Source organism: Phodopus roborovskii, unplaced genomic scaffold, assembly GCF_943737965.1.
Source record: "Phodopus roborovskii unplaced genomic scaffold, PHOROB, whole genome shotgun sequence".
Taxonomy (NCBI): Eukaryota; Metazoa; Chordata; class Mammalia; order Rodentia; family Cricetidae; genus Phodopus; species Phodopus roborovskii.
The window spans coordinates 4,621,291-4,639,680 of record NW_026125540.1 but is presented as its reverse complement, the minus strand read 5'-3'; positions in this window follow the sequence as shown (position 1 = coordinate 4,639,680).

Genomic DNA, 18,390 nt, shown 5'->3' with positions numbered 1-18,390 from the left:
AGAGACATGTTAGAGGGCATGGAGTCATGTATAAGCTTATTTGTAAGTGAAATATTTAAGTAGCTCAGGGATGGTCGCTTTTATTGTTATGTGTATTTTGCCAGTATGTATGCCTGTGTACCATGTGCATGTAGTGCCCTTGGACACCAGAACAGGGGTTCATATCACCGAGGACTGGAGTTACAGATGGCTGCAAGTCATCATGTGTATGATGGGAATCTAACCCTGGTCCTTTGGGAGGGCAGTTGGTGTTCTTAACGTTGAGATCAATATAAAGTGGAAAAAGTGTCTGTGTACTTCTTTGATATGGCATTATTATGCAACCTTTGTAACATTATATTTTTGTCTTCTAAAAGATTTTTGATGCTTCCTTAGGCTTAGAATAGATAATCATAAGACTTAATGATCCCTGTGTTATTTACCTTTTTCTCTATGCAGGTTTCTTGTGATTGATAGTTTTCTCTTGTTTTGATTTTTGGGATATTGCCCTCCCTGGCATGAATTTCTCATTTCAGTGTTTGCATAGCTGGGTATTGTTATCCATCAGTTTTGAACTCATTCCACTTTCTCAGAGAGATTTCTCTGACCAACTTAAAAGAGCGTTCTTCCTCATACCTTCCCGTCTGATATTTTAATTCTTCTATTTATTTACATATTGTTATACAATGTTTCCTTCCAGTATAGAAGCTCCTAGAGGCAAGAGGCTTTTCTCGTCTCATTTGCCATTGCCTATCAAGGTACACTATACTAAAAGACATATAGTTGCACTTCATCTTGAATGTGATTTATTTTTATGGATACCATGATTTTCTTGAGGTGAGTTCTGATTAGTATGTTCATATATATGCTTCTTTTACTTTGCTCCTTAATTTAAGTCAGTGTACAGATTTACATGCATATAGATTATAGTTAGCAATAACTTGCAATAATATTAGAGATTACTTTTATGTTGCTCCTATTTAAAAAGTTCTGAACCTTCCAACTCTATAGTGATATTACCTAACAAGGCAAATAGCTCAAGCATGTTAGCAACCAGGCAAATCTGTGTCAAGGAAAAGGTGATTTTCAACAATAAAGAACTGGAGAGGGATAGAAAGTTTGGGGAATGGAATTGGGATGCTTAGTGATAGAAAGAGGATGGTATACTGGCAATTCTGTGAACATAAATGTTAAAGAACAATTATAAACAGATGTTGTGGGACACTATTCCTTGGGAGATGTGAACAAACATCTACTCACTGCAGATAGGAAACTTACAATAGACCAACAATATCACTGAAGTCTATCATGGTCAATCAGTGAATTTGGGCAGAATACTTAAAGGAGTATGGAAGAGGGGTTACTTGCAGGTGCATGGATGATTCAAAGGCTGCTCCATCACTGAGAGTCTATCCCAGGATGGACGATGAATCATCAAAGCTGGAATTCTACATGATTTATAAGCAGTTGGATGGGTCAGAGAGTCTCCTTTCCATAGCAGCCATTGCTGAAAGGGAGGGAGCTTTGTGAATGTTAAGTCTTCCCAAGTTTCAGGGACTTACTGAGACTTGTGAGTTGTATACTTTCTGAGTCTTAAGGGGTCTCCCAACATACCTCCCTCCAGGATGGAGGAAATTGCAACATAGTAGGAGGGAAGAGAAAAGGGTGAATATAAACCCCTGAGGTCTGTGAGAAATATGAAGCTCAGACATGAAGTCAGTGTTACTATAATCAAATGAGTAAGTGAAAAAAATCTCCTGCTTTAATATGTTTAACTTAATTGTTCTAGTGTTAACAAAAACTCAGGAGTCAGAAATTGAGACAAAAGCCTGATAAATCCAAAGAGCAGTGGAGGTTTTAAAAACATACCCATGAAATTTCTTCAAGTCCTCCTTATCTCTTCCTGTCCCTCTCTATCTGACTTCTCCAGTCCTTCAACAAATCCTTGGCTAATTCCAGTCAGCCAGTCATTGACTCTGCTCTTTGACCCAAGGTTTAACTTTATTGGTACAGTGGAGTGGCAGTGAGAACAATTTTCCAGCGGCACTGCTCGTTTCAGATGGTGTGATACAAACACAGAGCGGGAGTCACTGAGGCCAATCACACTGTTTGGATTCTGCTTTCTTTTGCAAGGAGAACAGCTATTAAACTGGAAAAAATTAGCTGAGAACTGAGGAAAACATAAGATTATTCTGTGGTTTTCACTGTCTTGTGTTAGTCTGCGAGTGTGTGATAGTGGATGTTTTGGGCAATTATTTTAAAATCATGGAGACATGAAAACATTCTAAAAGACCAGATAGATGAAAATGAAGTCTTGATTAACTATACAGGATAGTGTGTCAAGTGTGTGAATGGTTATGGATACAGCAGGGAAATGCATACAGCTATTTCATATTCAGTCATGAAGAATTTTGTCTGAGTGACTCATTCATTCACTTAGAAAGCATTATTTAGAATTTTTCTAACAAGACTGTTTAAAATTTGTCTTGTACATGTTTTTTTTTTAAACTTTGAGTTATATAAAGTCATCATCCAGACTGATTTCATCAGATCAGAAATGTAGGTAGAACTCAACAGCGTAATATTTCAGGAGGACAAAAATAACAATCTGGACTAGCAAAGGCACACCTCTGAGAGTCTTGTTAAGATGCAAACACCTGGGACACTGGCATCATCCTAAGAAAGTTTGCTTTGCTCAGAAGTGAGTCATCTAGATTAAAGCTCACAGTGATACTTTTGCTAATCTGACCGTATCTGTAATACTATGGTCCCTTAGGAAGGGTACTGAGAGACAGAATAAAATTGCAAGGACCATAAATGTCTTGCAACCTATAAGGAATAACTGAGTCCATCTGGAGCATTAGAGAGTGAGATAAGACTTAGGAAAATATTAAGGCTCTTTCTAAATTAGTGAAAAGCTTCCATATCAAAAATGAAGAAGCATATATAACTCCAGAGTAGTAGCTTATGGCTATTATTGTATTATAAGCAATGATAAATTGTTAATGTACTATTTTTACCAAGTAACTTAATTTTGAGAGGTGGTAAGTTACACATTAATATGTTTTACAATGCATATCTCCCAGACAAGTCCCATTATAATTGCTTATGATTTTCTGTTGTATGTTGATCCCATTTTTGCTTTTTACATATTTTTAGTTTGCCACATTTAGACTGACTCCATCTTTACAAAGTGGGAGATGCTGGGTACAAGACAGACACGAGTGCTGGAGCTGGGGCAGACCAAGGCCTCTGTCTTTCTGCATAGTCTGGCAAGCTGCTATAAAACCCTGGCCCCAGATTTCATTATTAAAAAACCTCAATAAAAAAGCAGAATGTCTTATTGACAGACAATCATAATATCAACCAAGGGCTCATGGCAAACCCCAAACAATTCAATGAACCTCAGAGGGGAGGATTTCCTACCATAGGTTTCCTTGGCAACTTACTTTTCCAGAATTTGTTGATATTGTTGATGACTTCATTTATTTCTCATGAAGGTAGCTTGGAGTAATGACTTAAGCTTATATAAAGGAAAAAAGCTGAAGATAGACTGAAGCTACTCGAGTTGGTAAAGATCAGCCGGAAAATCAAATTCTGGAGCTTCACCCAGCAACTCTTTCTGTAAAGTTCAGCAGTCTAATCGTAAATGGAGCTGTGAAAGACAGAGCTACCCTGAGTGTGATTAGTAAAAACGGGGCAAAAACCATCCTGAAATGTCAGGCATTAGTGATGAACTTAAATTGCTTTCCCATAATAAAGTTATACTTCCGACGTGACATTTGCAAATGTGTGTCCCGCCTGGGATGATTGCTTCAATCTCTCTCTCTGAACTGTGATTTTACTAATAGCAGGGACTGATATTTGGGATAGCCGTGTCGCTGGGCCTCTGCGGTGCTCTAAATATTTAGCAGATTTGAGCAGAAGCAAGTCTTGTTTTCCCATTTGCTGGGACTCACTGCGCATGCTCTTCAGCTGTCTTGGGGTACACAGCCCTCAGCATGCTGAATAGTGGATATGGTCCTCGGGGAACATTAACATTTAAGTTATGTGAACAGTTCCTATTGAAATCCCTGCCGAAGTGGTATTTACTTCCTTGCTGACATAAATAGAATATGCAGGACATAATTTGAACCAGTTTTAGAAGGAGAGAATGGAATGGTTGCTGGCTGCTTGCCTGTGGAACAATTGGCCCCACCTTGTCTTTGATGTTTGCTTGTTTGTTTTGTTTTTTTCTGCCACAGTCTTTCCATTTTTTAATTTACTATTTTCTAATTATCTGTTGTTCAGTTGAAAAGATTAATAAACCATTTAGAATGATATATAAAAAATGGGAAAGCAAACACTGAATAAAGGCAGGACACACAGTCTTAATGCTCAGAATTTAAAAATTATTTATTTGCTTATTATTATTATTATTATTATTATTGATATTATTACTCGTGTGTGTTGTGTGTTTGTGTTTGTGTCTGAGTGTGTGTGTGTGTGCATGTGTGTGTGTGTGTGTGTGTGTGTGTGTGTGTGTGTGTGTGTAGCACATTGTGAAGGAGGTCAGAGAGGGCATTGATTCCCCTGGAGTTACGGGAAGCTGTGAGCTGCTATATGAGAGCTGGAAATCAAATCCTGGAGAAATGTAAACACCAATCCAGACACAGACTTTTTCATCTAAATGGTGTCCTGCCTACAAGATATGCTAGTGCAATGGCGGTACAAAGCTTGTAGAAGTAATCATCCTAGATCTGATTTGACTTAAGGCCCACTCCAAGAGATGGAACCTATACCTGGCACTGTTTGGGTGGTCAAGAACTTGAGACTAGATAGGACAAGGACTTAGGGTAAAGACAAGTAATACTAGTCTAAAAACAAACAATAAACAAACAAACAAAATGCTAACTTAGCAATCAAATGACTCCTAATGACATTCTTCCATACTCATAGATCAGTGCCCTGTTCAGCCATCATCAGAGATGCTTCCTCCTGCAGCAGATGGGAACAAACACAGAGACCACAGCCAGACATTATGCAGAGAGTGAGGGACCTTGAAATACTCAGCGCTAGTTGGTATGTCTCCATCAAATCCCTTCCCTTGGGGCTCAGGGAACCCCAAGGAAGAGGAGGCAAGAAGAGTGTAAAAGCCAAAGGAGATGGAGGACAAGGTCCTCCAAACAGCTGGATCAAAGCTCCTATGAACTCACAGAGACTGAAGCAGCATGCACAGGGCCTGCGTGGGTCTACAACAGGTCCTCTGCATATTTATTATGGCTTCCAGTAGTGCTTTTATGGGATTCTCTGGTATTTCTTGTGCCTTAACTTGGGGTTTTCCCATTCCGTTTCTTTGTTTTTTTCTAATCCTGATATTTTGGTTTTAGTGTCATCTTATATTTTATTTTATTATAATCCCCTAGAAGCCCATTTGTTTCCTAATGAGAGACAGGAAGGGAATAGATATGGATGGAAAGGAAGGTGTATGGAGGGGACTGAGAGGAGTAGATGGAGGGGAAACCATATGAGGTTATATCATGTGAGAGAAAAAAAATCTATTTTCAATAAAAGGAAAAACTACACACACACACACACACACACACACACACACACACACACACACACACACAAGGACTTAACTGCTTTTGCAGAGGCTCTGGATTTGTTTCCTAGTACAGTACCACTGTGGTGGCTCACAACCCTCTGTAACTCCAGTTCCAGGGCATCTAATGCTCTCTTCTATCCTCTGTGGGCACTGTACACATTTGGTGCCTAAACATATATGTATGTATGTGTATATATGCATATATATACATATATATCATATATGTGAATATGATATATATCACTCATCCACATGAAATAAAATAAATATATTTTAAAAAAGAGGATGAGGAAGAAATGAAATGAATTTACTGGGTGGAGCCATTCTAGGGCCTAGAAGACTTCATGTCCTGGGGAAGTAGTGGTGGCTGGCCTTATTAGCCTTCCCTTCCAGTCCTGTAGCTACCCAGAAACAAAGAGTTATCCCAAATCATTCCTAGCATACCTGTGATTAATTAGCTCCTTTTCTTTTTGTGCTGAGTACTGAACTTTAGTCTTAAGCATCTAGGTAAGTACTCTCCCACATAGCTCTCTTCCCAGCTCCAAATCTGTCCTTCCATCCCCAGCCCCCATGGCTCATTACTGTATTACTTTCTTATAGTTGCATCAATCGATTGTCGATGGAAAATTAACACAGACTTTTTGGGTTGAAACAAGGTAAATTCATTGTTGTAACATTCTGTCCATTGAAGATAAGCCCACGGTGTCTCTAGGCTCAGTGGGTACTGTCAGAGATGCATTCCTTCTTGCACCTTTCCAGTGTGCAGAATTTGTCTGCCCCTTTGGCCACTGGCCACCTTCCATGTACACAGCTGGCGATAACCAGTTGGGTCTTTCTCAACATTGCACTATTATGTCAGGAACACTTTCACCTTCTTCCATTTCTAAGGGATTTATGTTTACATTGGTTTCACCTAGTCAGTCAGGATAAGCTTTGGTGTTAGGGTCAGCTGGCAATGACTTTATTTGAATGTTATCATATAATATGACAGCTAGATTCTGAGAATTTGTGTCTGGATATGTTCAGGGAGCAATGGCTCTATCACCACACTTTCCATGCTAAATATTGAGAGCTGTGGTCTGTGGAGGATTGGTTATAGTAATCTTCAATGGCAGAGAAGATTAGAGAGCAGTGGCATGTGGGTATGTGCAGTTTGAATAGGGTTCCAGGTAATGTAGCTCAGTTCATCCAATGCAACAAATGGGCAGGCATCCTTAGTGGACACCATGTTAACTGTCTCAAATCCTATAAGAATAACTGCTGGAAAGCCAGCATTTTTTCTGGGGAATGGAGTGCTTCCTCATGAAGTTATTAGGCATTTAGGAAGAGGCTGGCCTGGACACCATATATACATTTATTTACCTACTCAAGATAAGACCTTTCCTATGTATCAGTCTTGTTTTAGTCAGTTCAATTCTTTGAGATCAGAGCTCTCTCTTGTTGATCATAGTAAGGAAGAAAAAGGGTTACAGTTACCAGACACAGGCCAGAAACACCCTTAGTGTATTGTCAAAACTGCAATCCTGCCTTCTTTTGAAATTGTCCGTAGAATTTTCACAGACTGATTAATGGTACTGTAGAAACTTTAAATTTTATAAATTTCATTTTAGGTGTGTGTGTGTGTGTGTGTGTGTGTGTGTGGTGTGTGTGTGGTGTGTGTGTGTGTGTGTGTGTGTGCCTGTAGAGGCCAGAAGAGGATGTTGGTCTCTGGGATGTGGCGTTCCAGTCAGTACCCAGCCATCATGGGTGCTGAGGGCAGAATTCAGGGAGTCTGGAGTGCGCATAACCCTGTGTGGATCTCTCCAGCTCCCCACACACTTGAGAGCTGGTGATGGGAATTGCAAAGAAGCAGAATAGAAGAAGGTGTTGGTATAAGAAGCTTCCCAGGGCATCTTCTATTCACTGCCCTCCTGTACTCCAACACATATCCATTAATAGAAGTCATTAGATTCATTCTTGAGAGCGACAATCAGAGGGTACTCTCTCCAACTTGCCTCCTCGGTGTAGAGAAGTCTGTCAACAGTTCAACACGTAGCCATCAAACAGTCTCCATATGTTAGGCACTGTTTCACACTGGTGGCTTTGAAAGACAAAAAAAAGTAAAGTTAAAGACACCCCCCCCCACTTGAAATGAAGGACTAACCTGGAAACCAATATCTGTTCCTTGGAATTTTCTAACTTCCCCTCACAAGGCCCTGAGATAACAAGATACCAAGAATTCACACTGCCCCTCCTTTCTTGTGAGTCAGCAGGTGGTGAATAGGGTCCTTAGGAAACAAAGAGATAGCTGCCACTCCGGTTAGCCCAGACAAAATTAATTAGCACACCCTGAGGCCCTAAGGTCTGTTGACCCTAATAGCAGACCATCCAGCCTCAAAGGGTCACATACTCAATGGACAGAGGGTCCCACCCCCTTCCCTAAGCTTGTGGGTTTGCCTTTAAAAACACCTGTGCCCGGGGGAGGGGGCTTCTCTCTAGCCTGCGTGCTGGAGGAGCCTGTTTGCTCAAACGTTTCCTGTTCATTAAAGCCTCTTGCGTGTTGCAGCAACTGGACTGGACATTGAGTTCTTGGGGTACCGACCAAAACTGGAAGACTCCTCATTCTGAGGGTCTTACAGCTTCACCTTGGTGTTCACTGCCACACTCATCCAGAGAGAATGTGATCGTCTGTAGAGCGGGGAAGGCTTATCATTTTGTAATGAAAGCACAGGTTTATTTTAGAGCGGTACTAAAAGAATATACTCCACAGGTTGGAAGAGAGCTCAAGCAGATATGTGGCCCATGGAACCCAAGTTCTTCATTTTTAATTTACTTATAAATTTATGTTTATTACTCTAAACAAGACCTTATCCCTTTAAAATGTTTATTAGTATAAATTAATTGTACATAATAATATGCCTTATTTTGATAGTTTTGTATGTGAACATATTGTGTTTCATTGATCGTGTTCATCTCCCCACATTAACTTCTTTTGTTCCTGCTTCTACAGGAGTTCAGGTGGGAGTTTCTTTGCAAAAGCATTAGAACATTACCAGTGACTGCATACCACTGAGGATGCTCCATTCCCAACCATTAATTGCATAGAAATTCTAAGAGTGGGGCCTTGTGTGTCCCTACCCGCTCCATGACTGGATGTGAACTGTTTCAGTGTTGTGGAGATAATGTTCAGGTTGTCACAACTGTAATGAGTATATGAGTGTAGGTTGTATGCTATATCCAGAAGACAGCGATTGACAGCACTCTTCCTCATATTCCAGAAATTGCAGGTTTTTTTTTTAAAAGTTTGTTTATTTTATGTATATACATATATGTCTCAGTATATGTTTGTATGTGGAGGTGTCTGTGGATGCCAGAGGGCATTGGGTCCTTTGAAACACAAGTTATAGGCAGTTGTGAGCCATCAGGTGGGTGCTGGGAACTGAACCCAGGTCCTTTGCAAGAGCAACATCCCTAGTCATCCCTGATCCACTTTTGCAGTCCTATTTTACTTACCCACTTCCTTTTCCATGATTTTCCTTGGGCCTTGGAGGGGTGATATACACATTTGTTCTATGGCTGGGCATTGAACATCATTTATTCTCTGTACCTTAACAGTTGTGAGTCTCAAAAAGGGAAGTTTGAAGAAGGGGGGGAGGGATGATGTAAGGTGTCTCTGGATCATGTAAGAGTGTGTGAACCCTGAAGATACAAAGTCAAAGCACTTGCTTTCATAGGTTAGTTATCTCTGGCTAGCCAAGTGTGGGGTACTGTTTCTTAGTTACAGGGTAGAAGCACCCCAGAGGGGTTCTGTGACCATAGTCCTTGACTAAATTGTGACAACAAACTGCCATGATGACTCCTGTTCATCTAAGGGAAGACAAAGTGAAGAGATAACATCATGTAAGCATGGCACTATAATGGTTTGTACTCAGTTGTAGTTCATCAGAAGGCAGCTGCAGGAAGGGCCTCTCCCAAGTTGTGTGATCGTCATTTGTCACCTGTATATTGTCTGTATGTAGGTAGATACCTCTTGGGTGTCTAGTGGAGATTCCTCATACTTGAGGTACTGGGAAGCAGGGATATTTCATTATCTATGGCTGTGATCTCAGTACAAGACCCAACAGAAAGCACATAGATGAAAATCGTTTGAGGAACTAACATACTGATGCACCTCTTTTAGCCAGACTTGAACTCATGAAAGCTCTCCTGTGGCCCAGCTCATCTCTTACTCAGCTCTGTAGAAACACAGGGAATTACTTACAAAGGAAATTGATTGTCACGTGATACCCACTAGCCACCTAGTGAATGTGGGCGACCAGTTTGTGGCAGAGCATTTTCAGTACAACGATTTCAAGGGAAAGAAAAGATGCTGTGATTGCTTACCTATTGATAGCACTGTTTAGTTTTTGTAATATAAGAGAGGAATTGAGAGTTTGAGAAATAACCAATGAAAATTAGTGACAGGTTGAGACGCTGGGGACCGGAGACTCTCATTTTCTTGCAGCTTGCCAGGTCTCTTTCCATAGTAAGTGGAACAGAATAGCTCACTTATCTGCAAGCTTGATTCAGATAGAAGGATAAATTGTGGTGCAGATAATAGCTAACGTAATGCCAGACTTCTATCAGGAACTGTGGAGATTTCAGATCAATATGTAGTGAAAGAGTACATGGTGATGACTTTCTGAAAACTTGATCAATATGTATACATCACGAGGATCAGAATTTATTTAAAATTATGAGCATCCTGGAAGGCTGCCAAGGCCTGAGTAATATATCCAGGCAGTCCAAGCCCATGCCAGCTTCCTCTGTTTATATAAATTGCTGGAATCTCTCATGCCTGACCCCTCTGATGTATCAGCTTGGTTATGTCAGTTTAGATATAGGTAAAATTCCTAGGGGCATTTATTAGGTTTATTAAAAAAGAGGCAAGTGTCCAAAGGCCTCTGGGCATATGCACCCCAACCATACATAAAAGAATGAAATGAAATATTTAGGCTGCCAAGCACCTCATCAAAAAGCCAGGCCAGTTCAGCCCACTGAGGCATACCAGATTGGCAGGTTTGATCATATGATTTTCCTTATGAAGATTCACGAGATCATTCTACAGTCTGGTTGAACAAACAAACTGCAAAGGCAAGGACCCTCAGTACCTTGCCTTAAGGGTTCACAGTTGTAATCTTAATATATTTGAATGAACCAGTGGATAAGAGAAAACCCTAAAAGGAAATCTTTATGGAAAAGTATCCAAACAGCATTCCTTGACTCCGTGTGTCATCTTCCTTTGAATGATGACAGTAATCTCTGAAATTCTTTATATTGTCATATCTGTGAAGTTCAACACAATTCCCTACAATCTTTGCACTTAAACAAGTGTGCAGACATCACATTGCTCTAAGTTTGCTTTAACTCAGAGTGGCTCCTTCCTTACCCAGGGGACACTGGCAAATATCTGAAGACACCTTTTGGTGTCACAGTCTGGGGGAAAGGTATGCTTTTCAGAATCCAGTGGGCAGGACCCAAGGATGCTGTGACTGTTAGCAGAGCACAGGACAGCTTTACCACAGAGAAACACCTGGTCCCTCCAAGTGTTTGGTGCTCATGCAGCACAACCCAGTCTAAATTTCTAGACCAACATTCCTCTACCACAGTCTTTCTTTTGATTATAGGCACATGTCCTCTGCTGCTTTTCACCAAAATTTTTAAGATTGAGAAATACCAGCTGAGATTGTTAGTTGGGGTCACCCTTGTAGGTCTTTGGACATGTCTCTAGAGTCAGTTTAATGACTCAGTCTGTTATGGTATCTTTTTGTTTGTTTGTTTGTTTTTGTTTTCATCTATTTGTCCCTGGACTCAATCTTCCTAGTCCCATATGTTCTCCTTTCCTCCCCTTCTCTTTCTCCTAACTCCATCTCCACTCACTGTCTCCCCCCCCCCACCCCCCCGACAACTCCCAATATGCTTAGGAGATTTTATCCCTTTCCTCCTCTGTGAGGGATCTTGCATGAATCTCTTAGGTTCCTGCTTGTATCCTAGTTTCTCTGGCTGTGTATATTCTAGGCTGGTGATCCTTTGCTCTATGTCTAAAATCCATATATGAGTGAGTACACACCATGGTCCTCTTTTTGTGACTGGGAAAGGCTACCTTAAATGTCCTTCTCTTATAATGAGATTGATAACTAACTTATATGCCATCATAGAGCCTTCATCTAGTAGCTGATGGAAACAGAAGCAGACACCCATAGCTAAACGCTGAGCTGAACTCCTGGAATCAAGTTGCAGACAGGGAGGAGTGATAAGAAAAGGGGTCAGGACCAGGCTACAGAAACCCACAGAGACAGCTGACCTGAACAAAGGGGAGCTCATGAACCCCCAGACTGATAGCTGGGAAACCAGCATTATACTGACTCAGATTCCCTGAACATGGATCTCAGCTAGTAGGCCTGGGCAGTCTAAGGGACCTCTGACAGTGGAACCAGGATCCCTGGTGTACTAAAGGACTCTGGGAGCACATTCCCCATGGAGGGATACTCCTTTAGCCTAGAGGCAGTGGGGAGGGGCTAGACCCTACTCCAAATGACTTGACAGATTTTGAGGATCCCTCCTGGAAGGGATATCGGGGGGGCATAGGAGGGAGGGAGAGGGAACTGGGATCTATACATAAAATAAGAAAAAATAATAAAAAAAAATGTAATGAAAAGAAAAGAAAAGAAAAAAAAAAAAAAAAAAAAAAAAAAACAAACCAGCTGAGACTGTTGTTCAGTTACAGTTTGATAGATTGAAAGAGCATACAGTGAGTCATATTGAAGTTCCTATCTCATATTCTCTTCAAACTCAATACTATTTCTTTCCCCAGGGAAGGTAGTCTGGCTAGTTTTATGTCAGCTTATCACAAGCTAGGGTCATTGGAAAGGGAACCTTAACTGAGAAAATTCTCCTAAAAGATCCAGTCTATAGGATCTGTAGTGACTGATGTGGGTGGCCTCAACCCATTGTGGATTGATGGCCTTGGGTTCTATGAGAAAGCAAGCTGAGTAAGCCACGAGGAGCAAGCCAGGAAACAACACTCCTCCATGGCCATTGCATTAGTTCCTGCTTTCATGTTCTTGCCCTGTTTGAGTTCCCGTCTAGACTTCCTTTGATGAGGAACTGTAATATGGAAGCATAAGCAAATAAACCCTTTCTGGCCCAAGATGTTTTTGTCATGATGTTTCATCATAGCAATAGAAACCCTAAGACAGTTTACAATGAACTTGTGTTCCACAATTTGGAGAACACTGAATTGCATTGTTGTAGATGGGGCACATGTTTCTGAGGGCACATTTCACCAGAGAACACCCAGAAGATATTAGAGAATTCTTAGATAGCAGAATAAAAAACCTGAGAGTCCATCATTGTCAAGTGACAGCACATGCCCTCTTGGAGATTGCCCACTTCTACTCCATTAGGAAGCCCATCTAAGATGTTTGCAATCCTTTGTCTGGAATTAAAGTGACTCTGTTTTAGTTTGTATATTAAGATCATTATCACGGTCCATAATATTTTAAAGAGAAAGGCTAAGTTTTTGGATATTAACAGATGGCACAACTGAAGATGTATTATCATTATTATAAATACAGACTTCTGATGCTGTGCTGTATTGTGGACCCATTTATGTCTTTGTGTAATCTGTGCTGAAGGCTAGCTGTACATCTGTATATGTATTTTTTTGTTTGTTGTTCTTGCTGGAGTACCTGTGGAAAAATAAGCTATGCAGCCTCCTGGCTGCTTGAGTGAGAGGCTGGGAAATTGCAATATGCACTTGAAGCTCCTGGGTTCCTGCTGACTGCTTGCCCTAAGCCAGAGACTTTCTGTCCAGGAGACTGACATGGCAAGAATTATCCTCCCTCAGGGAAAATCAGTTAATGTATCACATTAAAAGGGAGCTATGCTGCATTATGAAAACAGTCTGGGCTTGGCTGGCTTTTTTTTCCTCACTCTGAAATTGGTTTCCATACCTATAATTATCTCTGAGCATCACCATAAAAGCCCTCCAATCTTTACCTCATGTTGTTCTTCCTTGGGGGCACTGATTCAGGACCCATCCAACTTTTGCACCAAGCCATAATTAACAGAATTATATTTAATAATCCCCCCTCATTCTAAAGGGAGCAGAGGCGGCATCCAGAGAGCATAGCAGCAGATAATGAGAGTGGCAGAGGTTCTCTCTGTCTCTCCCTCTCTTAGAATTGGATCGTCATATCCTGAGAGCAGTGTGCTGCCCCTGTCATTCTACATCAGTCTCACTGGTCCAGCAGCCTCTGCCTCTGTGACAGTTAGAAACAAGAGAGAGACACATATGATCCGTGGGTTTTTCTCTCCCTTTAACTTGAAAAAATAGTCATATACTTAAAAGAACACACAGCCTACTGCTGTCTTCGACAGCTGCAAGATTATTTCAGAGTGTAGAACAAGGAATATTTCCAAATCCCTTCCATTCAGGACCAGGCCTTGCATTATTGATGCATTTTACCCATAGGATTTGGGCCCAATGAGAGATTCGAGGTTTCAGAATGAGATGAGCTTAGCAAGGTCTCACCCACTCAAGATTTCATTATTTCACTTTTTTATTTTTTTTTAGAAACTTGTAAACTTGTTTTCTAATTGTGTGTGTGTGTGTATGTGCATGCATACCTGTGTGTGCACGCACATGCATGCCCCTGTGTGTGTGTGTGTGTGTCTTTGCAGTGTATATGTGCATTCACATTTATGTAGGAAGCCAGTGGCACTTGGAGAGCATTGGGCACGTCATTCTTTGACTTACTCCTTTAAGGAAGGGTCCCTTCCTGGGGCTAGAGGATGTGTTTTTGTCTAGACTGGCAGCCCACAAGCCTGGTGATCATTCTGTCTCTACCTACTGCAGTGCTGGGATTATAGGTAAGGGCCAGTCCATGCCCAGCATGTTATGTAGATGCTCAGATCTGAACTTGGGTCCTCACACTTGCAAGTGCTTTTAACCACTGACCCATCTCTCCAAGTCCCTATTTCACTTCCCATGTCAATAATCTTTTGTGCAACTCAGAATCATTATGAGGTTCTATTTTTTTCATGGAGGAAATAGTGTCTAATAATTTTTCCAGCAGTAAAAACTACATATTCAAGAAAATGTCCGTGTTCTTACAGCAAAAGAAAACTTATATGTAGGCTTCTTGTTTTGTTCTATTCTGTTTGTTCTAAAAGGATCCTAAGTAAAATGGCTTTGCTTTTAGATTTAGTGGATGTCCCACCTGACATAAATTCAGATAAAAGAAAAGCATTTATGTGTAATCTCAGGCAGATAGTGAAACTGCTTCTTATATGGAATCATAAATTTTACTGCTAGAAAAGACCGTAAGGAACACTTAGTTCAGCCCCTTGTGGGTGGTAAATGGAGGTAACTGTGTGGTATCTTTAAGACTACTGAAGCTAAAAGTTAGTCTCTGAGAAGTAAGCTATAGTTTGAATCTAGAAAGTGCCCCAAAGGTCTACATAGCAAGGGGTTGGTCCCAAACCAGTGACCCTATTGGGAGATGATTGAGTGTTTAAGATGTAGCTTAGTAGTAGGAAGTTAGGTTAATGGGGGCATGTCTTTGGAGGGAAGGCAAGATTTCATCCCTTCCTCGTGCTCTCATTTCTGTCTTGCTTGGCCATGTACTCCTGCTGTAATATACACTTAAGGATGCCATATTCACTATTAGAAAGAAACCTGGTCTGGCCTTCCCTTACTGCCTCACAACTCAACGGTAATGAGGCCAACCAGCGTGGATGGAAACCTTTACACTGTTAGCCAAAATAAACCTGTATGTTTATAAGTTGATTTATCTCAGGTATTTGTTACAGTGAAAGAGAAGGATTTGGTGGTGGTGGTAATGGTTGTAGGGAACAACCCTGTAACAATAATGACAACCAATTAAATGGATAAAGAATATGACGAGTCACAATATGGGAGCACTTGAACATAGAGTTCCTAAATGGGCTGCTGAAGACTGGCTTCATTTTCCAATTTATTCATTCTAGGAGATACGTGTTTTTTGGCAGGTTAAGCCTAGCAGCAAACTGAGCTCATCTTTATACAACATGGGATAACACATAGGGAGGAGCTCGTAGCAGAGACCGAAAGGAGCTGAAGAGCATCCATTATAGTCAAAGCAGAAAGAAGATGGATTATATCATGAGCAGACACTATCTCAGGGCAGGTCCCAGGGACAGTACTTCAGGGTCCAGATCACTTGTTCTGTCATCTCAGGTGACTTCATTGTAGGTCAATTGTAGGCAAGAAAGTTGCAGATTCCTCACATGAATACGTTTGGGAAGTATTTCTGTTAGTTAGTTAGTTTGTTTGTTTTCAGTGAACATTAAGAAAAGTTAGTGGTGCTGCAGTTTGGGAAGTCAACTTATAGGTGTAAACTGAATGCCATGGAAAGAAGCCGCAGTGCCAGAGTTGCTGTGAAATGTACAGCTCCCTGACAATGCGCAGCTGTCCCACAATGCTCAAGGGCATTTTTTTTCTGGTGAAGCAGGGGAGGCTTGAATTTAGTTTCTCCCTTTATCCTTGACTGTGGTGCTGAGTGGCCATAAATGACATCCAGGACACAGGTGGAGCCATAGCTTCCTTTGGAGAATTAAGGAAATTTTTGCAATATTGTGGTATCAGTTGTACGTTGCAGCCTGAAGGTCAGATGCACATAATACTTTGAAGCAGATATGATTCAGGAAGCTCAGGGGATATAGTGTGGACAAGAGGTCAAGGAGGGGAGTGACCAGGAATTATGTTTAGAATGTGGTTTTCTCCAGGGTCGCAGGTCAAGGACCTGTCTGACAGTGTGAGAAATTCAGGATAGCTTGTGAGAGACAACTTATCCTTAGAGCGGCCAGAAATGGCATTTGTGACAGTTTTGAAAGACAGGTAGAGGAAGGTGTTCAATATATGTTTGATAATTAATCATTTTAGGTTTAGCAAAAAAAAAAAAAAAAAAAAAAAAAAAAAAAAAAAGATCCAACATTCTAGAAATCAGAACTGCATCAGAAGAGGGGCCCTTTCCAATGGAGGGGGCTAAGAATGTTAATAAATTGCTAATGTAGTATTAGAAAAACATACGTTCAAAAAGGTATAGGACATTTTAAACAGAGTCTACAGAATAGGCCTAAATTAGAGAGCTGTAGTAGTATCACTCAAAATATTCAGTTTAGCCAGGCTCATAGACTAACAGTCAGTTGGTTCTGTTTGCCTGGAGCAAGAACAATCTGGTCAGGTCAGCTGAAATGCCTGGAGCAAGGGGTGTCACAAAGACCTGATGACCAAAAGAATACAGTCCTGCAAAGTTCTTCTTCTCCTCCTATTCTTTCTGTCAAGGGAGTTTGTTCTGAATGGAGAAGTCTGCAATGCCATGGCAGATAGTGCTAAAGAGAGAGAAAATCTCTGTCTGTGCTGGATGCCATCTAGGGCTCTTGGCTTTGAGGAACCATAGTCAGTGATAACTGAGATCTTCTTAAAGTCATTATAAAATACATCTTACAATCTAGAAAGGCAGGTGCTCAAAATATACCAGTTTCTAAGAAGCAGGAAGCCAAGGGCCCTGATGTTCATCAGCATGCTTGTTCAATAGTTTTGGAGACAGATTGTGATGATGGAGATGTGGAAGAGTTTTGAATTCATCAAGCACAAGCCAGTTTACCTAACCTTGAATAGCTCTCATTAGTATTTGTAGATTGTGTGAGTTAAATAACACATGTAAATAGGGCTGTAGATTTTTTTCCCCAAGATCTTCATAAAGAATAGTAGAGTGGCTTGTAGGTCTAAGTTGAAGATGAGGTTTAGTGCGAAAGTTGAACTAGAGGAAGTTTTTATATGTATGTATGTATATATGTATGTTTTTATATGTATGTATGTGTTTATAAAAATAAAATATGTGCTTGCCTAATATGCAAATGTTTCTCAATAACCTTCTGAATGATAGATTTAGAATGCAGAATGTTGTTATTGACATAGAATTATGGGTCTAAATCAATAAGGTTTACTAATGAGATAAAAATATTATATTGAGTTTTAACTGGAAAAAAATAGCCAAACAAGTAGCAGAGTGAAAAACTGGCTATAAATAATTTCATTTCCCCCTTCCCCAAACTCCCAAAACAAATAAACTGAAACACCTCCCAAAACAAAGCAAAGAAAATATGACATTTTGTTTGACATTAAGTCAAGTGAAAGTCAGCCTTGTGCTGAAGCTTCTAAATATTGACCCACACAGGGTCAGCAAATATCACTATCTTCATAATGTTGTGTTTAGTTCTCAACACCACAATGCCACAAACTTCTGTGGGCTACAAGAATGGGAGAGCAAAAGTCTGCTCACTATCTCTGAAACTGCATGCTTGTTAGTTCCTTATCTCAGGAATCACAAAGCACCTGCGTAGATGTGTCAATTTTTATCCTAGATATACATTAATAATGTCTTGTGTCTCTTCTGTGTGTTAGACTTCAGAAGGGACCAGCCAGGGAGACAGGGATAGGGTGACAATTATGTGCAAATAGGTGCAGCAGGAGGGAACAACTGGAAAAGAGTTAACTTTGGGTACATCCTCTATGGATAGTGGTAATGAACCAGATAGAGACAGAGAGGGGGTTGTTTTTCATGCATGTGGGAAACAGAGTAATATTAAAGATCCTGGCTTACCTGGAACAGAAAATACTTTAGTATTAGTGGAACCTAGGTTATACAAAGGCACAGTACAAGCTGAAGCTACAAGTGGACTAGGGACAGGATCAGACAAACTAGGGACTTGACTTCATCCTGAGGACACAGAGAGCCGGAAGGAATTTTAACATAGGA